General features: G+C 32.6%; 1 pseudogene; it reads right to left on the reverse strand.

Annotated features, from left to right (window-relative positions):
- Positions 1 to 663: 663 nt before the first annotated feature.
- On the reverse strand, positions 664 to 1616 carry LOC124228557 (olfactory receptor 8K3-like; annotated as a pseudogene).
- Positions 1617 to 10419: the final 8803 nt, after the last annotated feature.

Genomic DNA, 10419 nt, shown 5'->3' on the forward strand with positions numbered 1-10419 from the left:
TCGATAGTTCTCTCTACCTAGTATGGTCTTCCCCTAGATATCCACATAGTTTACTCACTTAATTTCTCAAGTGTTTGTCTAAATGTCATCTTTGTAGAGGGGTCCCTGAAAATTAAAATTTAATCTCCATCCTGACTACTTGCTCTATTTCATTTTCATGTTGCTCATTACAATCTATTGTACTGTATAATTCACTTTTCACTCCACCTGTTTTCTGAAAGTCTTATAAAGAGAAGGATTTGAGTTCTTAAAGTTAACAATATCAATTTACTTGCTTGAATGAATCCATTTATATAATACCTATCAGGCATCCTTATGCCTTTTTCTGTTCTAGGCAGTAAATGTAAAATTGTGAGTGCAACGTACAGAGTCTGAGTCCTTATAAAAATAAATGTCTAGTGGAGGAGACATACAAACAGGCTACACATGAGAACATGTAGGAATGGCACCTAATCTGGATTTGAAACTAAATAAAAGTTAATGTATGAAGTATGGGCCAAAATTAGCCATCTGTTGGTGATAGATTTTGGTTTGGAAATAGCAAATACGTTTCTCTATTTCCACGTGTATCAAATATTGATTCTTGTCCATTACATGGGGGCAATAGTACAAAGTTAAAACAATGTTAGCTATAGTATACATTAGCTAGTTCATCATTTATTGTTAGTGTATCCTACAGGTAATTTTAAATAAAATATTTGCACACATATTCCAGGTTCTATGTAGGGCATTTTTCACCTCTTTGTTCCTTAAACTGTAGATCATAATATTCAGCATATGTATTACCAAACTATAAAGGAAAGAGGACATTTCATCAGCACCAATGGAATAAATGGACTTGAGCTGCACATACATAAGTAATACAATACCATAGAATATGGTGAGATCCACAGGTAGAGAAAGCCTCGTGCCTGCTTCTGCAGAGTTCATCCTGAGAATGGTAACAAGGATCATCATGCAGGATACAAGGACTATCAGAAAAGATGAAACCAAAGTAAAAGCTGAAATTGTCAGAATTATCAATTTAATTTCACGTGTGTCTGAGGAGAGCAAAGATATCAGGGGCAGACTATCACAGTAGAAATGCTTGATGATATTGCATCCAAAAAATGATGAAATGAAAATTTTTATGGTGGTCAGTAAAGACGAAAAGACACTTTATATATAGGGTACTGCCACCAGCAACTGACAAATTGTTTATGACATGACAGTGTAGAGCAGAGGATTACAGATGGCCACATAGCAGTCATAGGCCATTGCCAATAGAATGAAAATTTCACTAGTGATAAACATACTGAGAAAAGAGAGCTGGGTACCTCACCATTTATAGGAGATTGTATGTTGACCTAAAACAAAATTTGTTAGCATTTTGTGTCCCACAGCTTTTGAATAGCCAAGATGAGTGAAAGCCAGGTATCTGAGGAAAAAGTAATGGATGTTTTCAGCCTAGAGTCTATCTTGGTGAGGATGATCAAGCCTACATTGCCCACTACTGACACCACATAAACAATAAGGAAGAATCCAAATAATGGAGCCTGCAGCTGAGGGAGGCCCATGATTTCCATTAGAATGAATTTATTCAACATGGTCATATTATTTTTATTTATGCAGGCCATATATACTATACTATATATATATATATATATATATATAGTACACTGGGAAACCTATACTGGGAATAAATATAAAAATAATCATTGACTTGCAGGAGGTATGATTGAGGTTACTGCTGTAACGTATGATTAAAGTCTTAAATCTTTCATTTATGGCTTGTTGCTTTAATTGGCTACTGTAACACCTGTCAGCTCAATGTTCTCATTCCCAGGTCAGCTAAGCTTTTGATGGTTTTTTAGATATGACACCAAAAGCACAAAAAACAAACATAAAAATACATAAATTACACTTTATCAAAATTTAAAAAAAACAGATGAGCTTTTTGTTCATCAAAGGACATTATCAAAGAATGTAAAGATGACCCACACAATGAAAAAAATTACAAATCATGTATGTGGTAAGGATCTAAAATAGAGAATATACAAAGGACTCTTACAGATCAACAACAAAAAGAGAAGAAAACCAAATTAAAAAACAGGCAAAATACTTCAATAGGCATTTCTACAGAACACACACAAATTGCAAATAAGCAGATAAAAGATGCTCAATCCTATTAGTTACAGAAACGCAAATCAAAATCACAGTGAGACACTACCTCTCAATCCCTAGGATGGCTATAAAAAAAAAAAAGAAAATTACAAGTGCTGACAAGGGAGGGGGGGAATTAGAATCTTTGTTCATTTTTGTTGGGAGTGTAAAATGGTGCAGTCACTTTGAAAACTGTTTGATGTTTACTCAAGAAGTTTGCCATAGAATCACCGATATGATCTAGCATTTGCATTCTCAGGTGTATACCCAAAAGCATTAAAAGACACAGATGTTCAAACAAAAACTTGTAGGTAAATCTTCATAGTAGCATTATTAATAATAATCAAAAGGTAGAAACAACCTAAACACCCAATTGAATGGATAATAAATGTTTTAAATCAATAACATAGAATATTAATGTCATAAAAGGAAAGAGATATTGATACATGCCACAATAAGAATGACCCTTTAAGACATTATGCTAAGTGCAAGAAGCTAGGTATAAAAAGCCATATATTGTACAATTCTGTTATATGAAATATCTGTACTAGGCAAATCCATAGTGACAAAAAACAGATTGGTTGTAGATTGTTCACGATCATTGAATAAATTATCAAGACATAATTTTAGTGGATAGAAAAAGCATTATAAATCTCATCTGACTGAATAAATGAGATGTTGAAAAAACCGTGGTCTTTTCTTCATCCATGCTCATAAATACCAATCTTGTACATGTGAGAAAAGGTATGAGATGTTTTCCTCACCATCTTTAGAATTCTATGTAAAGCACTAAACTTTTTTACATGGTTCTATTTATATTTACGTTATTTTATATGATTATTGAGGATGACCTGGTTCTGGTATTTCGAACTTTTGTTTTTCTTTCAAGACTCTTAGAACATGTAAAAAATACACTGGGCAGAGCTTAGCATTGGGCTTTTATTGGAAAACCACTCTAAGTGTAGATGTTAGAGAAATTAAATCATTTCTCAGTCCTGCTTCTGTTCCTCTGCTAAATACAGCTTTCAACATGAAAATAAAGACAATATATGTTTCCTACAATGAGAGATCAGTAAAATATGCATTTAAATGCATATATTTAAACACCAAAGTAATTTTTGATTGGGAATAAAGAGAATATTAGAAAAAGCTATTAAATAAATATGGAGTGGAAGAGACACCTTAATTTTAAGTAAAATACATATTCTTCTTTCATAATTTCGAAGAGACTGTTCTTTGTTTAAATCTGTGTTTGTGCAGATTTTAATCTTAGTTCCAATCTCCATAAACGTGCATTTGGTCATTCAAGAGATAAGTTCATGACATTTCAAAGACTCTTCCAAGACTTGTAACCAAAAAAGGATAGGCAGCCTTCTTCCTAATCAGTCATTATGGTGTGATGGAGGATCTAGATAGTGAAATGGATACTTATATTTTGCTTTGGCCTCGCCTCCAACTGAAAGTGGGGATTTGCAAATGAGATTAATCCTTTCAATGATATTGGTAAATTTGGGAAACACATGGCATATGTGAAACAGAGAAATTTTGAGGATTGTAAAATATTGATGTAATCCTTTTAATTTAGATGTAACTGGAAAACAGTATGGAAATCTGTTATTATTCGAGGTTAAAATTTCTGAAACAAATCAGATTAACTATGAATAACTACAAATAACAGCATCATATTTGACATCTTGATTAAGGGTCCAAGTGAAAGAAAATAATCATGAAAATTTTAAGGACATAGAACTGGAGTTTCATAACAACACCAACCGTCTTTTCAGAGGTTGCATTTTTTTTCACTATTCAAAGAATACCAAGAAACTGCTTCAAAATAAATGTCTAGCTTTCATAAAAAATCATAGTGGGGCCAGCTCAGTGGCTCAGTGGTTAAGTTCACACGTTCCACTTCTCAGCGGCCCAGGGTTCGCCAGTTCAGATCCTGGGTGAGGACATGGCATCTCTTGGCATGCCATGCTGTGGTAGGCGTCCTACATATAAAGTAGAGGAAGATGGGCATGGGTGTTAGCTCAGAGCCAGTCTTTCTCAGCAAAAAGAGGAGGATTGGCGTAGTTAGGTCAGGGCCAATCTTCCTCAAAAAAAAAAAATCATAGTAAAGGTGTTGACAGCAACATACTAGCCCAGAAACTTCAGTTATCGAAGAACATTGTTAATGCCATGGCTAAATCACCCAGATAGGGTATCAGAGACTACAGTTTAAATTAGAGATGGGTCATGAAGAGTCACTGGAATGCTGAGTCACAGAAACAGGTGTAGTCTACTCATCTCTAACTAGCAATCCTTCTGTGCTCCCCATGTGTCCTTAACATAACCCAACGAGAACAATTTATGGCTTTCTATTCTCCTTTGAGGCCCTCCTTTAGGAGAAAAAATGCAATTTGTTAATTATGCCTAACACATTTGAAAGCTTCAAACAAAGGCAATAGGATAGCTGCTAATTATACAGGATGGCTTTGTTATCCATACAAATGAAGTGATGTTAGATACCCTTCCATAGTTTCTCTTTGTTAAGTCTTTCCTACTGCGACTCAGAGATCTTAAATTAAAATATTGTATCTGTAAGACAGGTATTTTAATTTTTCTTTCAACACTTAATCATCTTCTTGTAATACAGTAGCCTTTTATGACTTTACGGCTGAGGACATAATGAAGAAATGTTTGAACAACGCTCACTACATTGTTTTAAAAAGTCAAAAAGGAAAATAATATATATTTGTAGCTCTTTTCTCCTTTGTGGTGTTTTAATTTATTACTGAAGTTTAATGTACATATTTACAAACACATATATCATAAATAAATTTTTAAAAGCTTACCATATCTGTGTAATCAGAATCGAAATTAAAGGGCAATCGCAACAACAAAAATAACATAAAAGATTATCAAGACCCCAGAAGAATCTTTCATTCCCCTTTCTACCATAAACTGTCCCGTTACATGCACAGACATGCACACACACACGCACATACAATTACACAATTAACCACTATTCTGACTTCTAACCTCATAGATTATTTTCACCTATTTTTGTTACTTTGTATAAAAGAAATCCTATACATGTTATTTTTTTGCATATGAGCTCTTTCACTTGATATATTCTTATACACAGTTCCAGGTTGTTCATTCTCATTTTTGTGTACAATTCCTTTTTATGAGTATACCATCAATTAGTTAGCTATTATTCTATCATTGAATATTAGAATTTGTTCTAATTTGGAGGGTTTTTTTTTTTAAGATTTTTTTTAGCTTTCCTTTTTTGCCCCAAAGCCCCCTGGTGCATAGTTGTATATTTTTAGTTGTGGGTCTTTCTAGTTGTGGCATGTGGGATGCCGCCTCAGCATGGCTTAATGGGCAGTGCCATGTCCGTGCCCAGGATCCGAACTAGCAAAACCCTGGGCCTCCAAAGCGGAGCCTGTGAACTTAATCTCTCGGCCACAGGGCCTTCCCCCCAATTTGGAGGTTTTATAATTAGTGATATTATAGACATTCTATTGCGTTCTCTGTTTTGATAAACATAAAACTTTTTTTCACATTTTGGGGGCTTTATAAAATAAATATTGGCTTTTGTCAAGTATTTATTAAATATAATCATTTACAATTTATAAAATTATTGCCCTGTTATACATGAAAAATTCCTGATAATGGTAATTACAAACAGCTACTTTCATACCCATTTTCCCACAACAGTATTCAATCTAGATTGGCTTACTCTTGAATGTATTTCTATTTGGGTATATTGTTTGCAGTGAAATTGCTGAGTCATAGGGTAGGCATATTCAGCATTGGTAAATACTTTCAAATGAATTTCCAGGGTGTTTACAACAATGTGTATTCCTACTAGCTGTGCAAATAGCTATTATTGCTCAATATCTTTGTCAAGATTTAATGTTTTCCATTATTTTCCTTCTAGCCACTCTGGATGATGTTTATGGGTATCACTGTGGTTTTATTTTGCATTATCCTAATACTGAATGAAATTGAGAGACTTTCATGTGTTTAACAGATACTTCCCTTTGAAAAGTGCTTGTTCATGTCTTTTGTCATATTTGTATTGTATTTCATGTCAACTATTTATTTATCTGTAAGAGTTATTTTTATATTTTGCATATGAGTTCTCTGTCAGATATATGTCTGATTATGCAGTCTGATAAAAATATCCTCTCTCACTATGAGAGTTTCCCTTTTCACATTATTAATTTTGATGAACAGAGTTTCTTGAAATTGTTCAATTAATTTTTTTAAATTTTACATAGTTATTGCTTTGTGTGTTCTGTTTGAAAATTTGTACATATTCCAATATTACAAAGATGCCCACTGTTTTCATCAAACAGGTTTATTGTTTGCATTGAACATTTATATCTTTAATCCTGGCAGAATTGATTCTGTATAGGGTATGTGTAGGTGTCTACATTACTTTTTTCTCAAAACAAATATACAAGTTACCCAATAGCATTTACTGAAAAGATTATTCTTTATTCTTTTGAAAAATAATGAGGCCTCTATCATGAATTAGATATCAGTTTATGTCTGCAGCTGTTTCTGGAGTCACTATTCTGTTCCATTGATCAGCCTGTCTGTCCTCAGGAAAATCTTTTCTTGATTACTATAGCTGTATAGTAGTCTATGGCATCTGGTAGTGTAACTCCTGCAACTTTATTCCCTTTCTTCAGGATTATCTTTGCTATTTTTGGTGTTTTGCCTTTATGAATAAATTTTGCAATCAGTTTTCAAACTTCAAAAGGAAGAAGAAAGACATAAAAAAATTAAGGAAGGATGAAAAAAGGAGGGAAGAAGACAAAAACAAACGATTTATGTTGGGATGATATTGAAACTATAGATGTATTTAAAGATATTGGACATTGATCCATTCCATGAACATATTTTGTGTAGATTTTCATTATCTGTTTTAAATACTTCACTAAAAGTTATACATATCATTACCGAAGTCTTAGATTTTTTTTATTAGACATATTCCTAAATTGGGTTTATTTTTTTTAATGGTTTCATTAATGTTATATTTCCTTCAATTTTATTTTGCAGTTGTGGGTAGGATGTAGAAATAAAGTTGATTTTCTAAGTTTATTTTGTATTCAGAAAATTTGATAAATTCACTTATAATTTCTAATAAGTTATTTATAGATTTTTCTTTATGTATTTAATCATAGCATTTACCAAAAAGAAAATGGAAGTTTGTGATTTCCTACCTTTATATGTTTTATTTCTTATCTTATCGTAGTGAACCAGCTACAATGTCCAATATGCACTGAATATAAGTGGTGAGATTGAGTCTCCTAGTCTCGGGACCAATTTCAGACGGAAAATTTTCAATTTCTCAACATTACATTACAGGTTTTATGGAGGTCTTTTAAATGCAATGATTTGTATCCATCATCATAATATTATACATAGTATTTTAACTGCCATAAATATCTTCTGTGCTCAAACTATTCAGTCTTTCCCCTATATGTAGGACTTTTATAGATATCATTTATAGAACTGTATTTTTCTGTTCTGCTCTGCTAGACAGTTTGTTGCAAAGTGGAGCTGAATTTTATTGTAAACCTATTTTATTTTTTCTTTTCACTTAGTTAATTTATGCATTTGGTTTTCAAATATGAAATCAATCTTGCATTCTTGCTTACATGCAATACTTCTTTAACTGTACCACATTCTGAAACAAAATGTATAACATGTCAAACGCCCAGATCTCATGAGTACAGTTCAGGATCATTTGTATTTGCATATATGGGTGTAATATTTAGGAAGACTGGTGTCTTTCACTTAATATGACATCCATTCATCTTTATCCCCCTCCTCCTCATCCTCCTTCTCTCCCTCTTCTTCTTAAAATTCTTGTGTAGAATACATTTTTTTGAAAAGTCCTTTATATATTTACCCAATCCACCCTTGATAAGCATTGAACATCTATGATGACTACATCTGCCAAGAAAACTCTATTAATTATCCTCCAGTGGCCATCAATACTCAAGAATGGAATTGCTGCATCATAGAGGATACACATACTAAAATTTAGTATTTACCATGACATTTTCTCCCAAAGATTTATAGCAATGTACACTCCCTCAAGAAAGGAAAAGAATTTTAGTTTCTCTACATTCTCATCAACACTTTGAATTGTTGTTGAAACAAACTTTTGAATTTTAGCCATCCTGGTGATTGTGTAGTGATATCACAGTATAGTCCTGCATTTATCTAATGATTAATTATTTTTTTAACACATTCATGTATTTTTTGGCTGTTTGGATATCCTCTTTTGTGAAATATTTCTTCAGGTGTCTTGTCCTTTTTTTTCCTCAATAGATTGACTGTCTTGATCATACTGATTTTAGGATTTAGGCAATATATTGTTGTTTTACTGTTGTTGTGTTTTGTTTTGTTTTTACAAATTTCTGATATCACTACTTTGTAGGGTGTACGCGTTTCAAATGTGTTCTCTTAAGATTTCTTTTTCACTCCCCTTACTGCATTTTGAATCAATGTAAGTTTTTATTTTGGATGAGTGCTAGTTATCTAACTTTAATGTTATTATTTTTGTACCCTTCTTAATGAATTTTTGCTTTTCCCAAGTCATGAAGATACTATTTTCCTTTTTTGAAGAAATTTTGTGGTTTTAGCTTTCATATTTATATTCATAATATATCTCAATTAATTTTTACATATAATTCAAACAAATGAGTAAGGTTCATGTTTTCAATGAATTGACCTAATTCAATTGGGTCAGTTTTCTGAGAAGCCCTTCTTTCCTCATTACATTGTAGTGGAGGCTTTATTTCAAATCAAGTTAAATTACACATGCGAGTCTATTTTTGGACTCTATTTTTATGTCTTTTATTGGTCTGTCTGTCCATAGGTGTACTCATGACATAATTTTTCATTTTTTGCTGAGGAAGATTCACCCTGAGCTAACATCTGTCACCAATCTTCTTCTTTATTATTTTTCTTGCTTGAGGAAGATTAACCTGGAGCTCACATCTTTGCCAATCTTCCTCTGTTTTGTATGTGAGTCACTGCCACAGCATGGCTGATGAGTGTTCCAGGTGCACACCCAGGATCCAAACCCATGAACCCTGAACACCAAAGTGGAGCTTGACAAACTTAACCACTATGCCACAAGTCTGGACCCCACGACACAATTATTTAAATAAAATAGCTTTATTAGATGAATTGATGTTTGATATTGGAAGTCTTCTGTATTCTTTCTTATTCTAAGATATCGCCCTGGGTATTCTTGATACTTTGCTTTTTCACCTAAATTGTGATGTAAATCTAAGTATTAAAAAATACTATTGGAATTTTGATTGTTACTGCATTGAAGCTATAGGAAAATTAAGGATAACTGACCTGATCACAGCATTCATGTCTTTAACCAATGGACATGATATATTGCTACATGTATGTCTTCTTTTATAATTCAGTAATGTTTTTATAGTTTCTAGCAATGAAATCACTCAAATCACCCATTAGATTTTCCTCTATATATTTTACAGATTTTTTTGTGTAATAGATACTTTAAAATTTCATTTTAACCTGTTTTTTGTAGTATACAGCAAAATAATTGATATCTTACAGGCTGACCTTATATCCAGCAGCCTTGCAAAACTCATTATTCACAATGTTTTCCCTTGAAGATTCTTTTGGATTTTTAATGTATGTAATACACCACTTGAAAATAATTAGACTTTTATTTCTGCTTCTCCAAGCGTATATATGTTCACATATCATAATTTAACAGAAATCTGAGATTCCACCCACCACAAGGGAGATAGAGTTAAAATATCACTAATACAGATATTTTGATGTATTCGTCTTTTCTGTATGTATGTCCAGCACATAGAACAGTAACTGCAATCTTCTATATGTCAGTAGGCCAGTATGATGGTCACTGGTATTTAAAGAGTGTGTGAGACACTGAAAATATTTTATTAAAAAACACAAGAATACCTTTAAAAAAAGATTATGAAATGAATGCATTAAGAAAGATTTCCTTTTAATTGCGTCATAAGCACTTGTCACTGTGAGAACCGTGATCCAGACTTCAGGCTTTTGTACTGAAACTTGAAGACAAATCAAAGTTGATACCAGAAGGATGGTCACCATTTGAAAAGCTGTCAGTTGAAAATAAGAAAAATATTTCTGGTTTCTCATGCCTTTTACACATTACTGCTTCTAAATTATTATTATATGTAATAAACAATTCTCTATAACCTAATTTATTGTATATACATTCTCTATTGAACT

Source organism: Equus quagga, chromosome 17, assembly GCF_021613505.1.
Source record: "Equus quagga isolate Etosha38 chromosome 17, UCLA_HA_Equagga_1.0, whole genome shotgun sequence".
Lineage (NCBI taxonomy): Eukaryota > Metazoa > Chordata > Mammalia > Perissodactyla > Equidae > Equus > Equus quagga.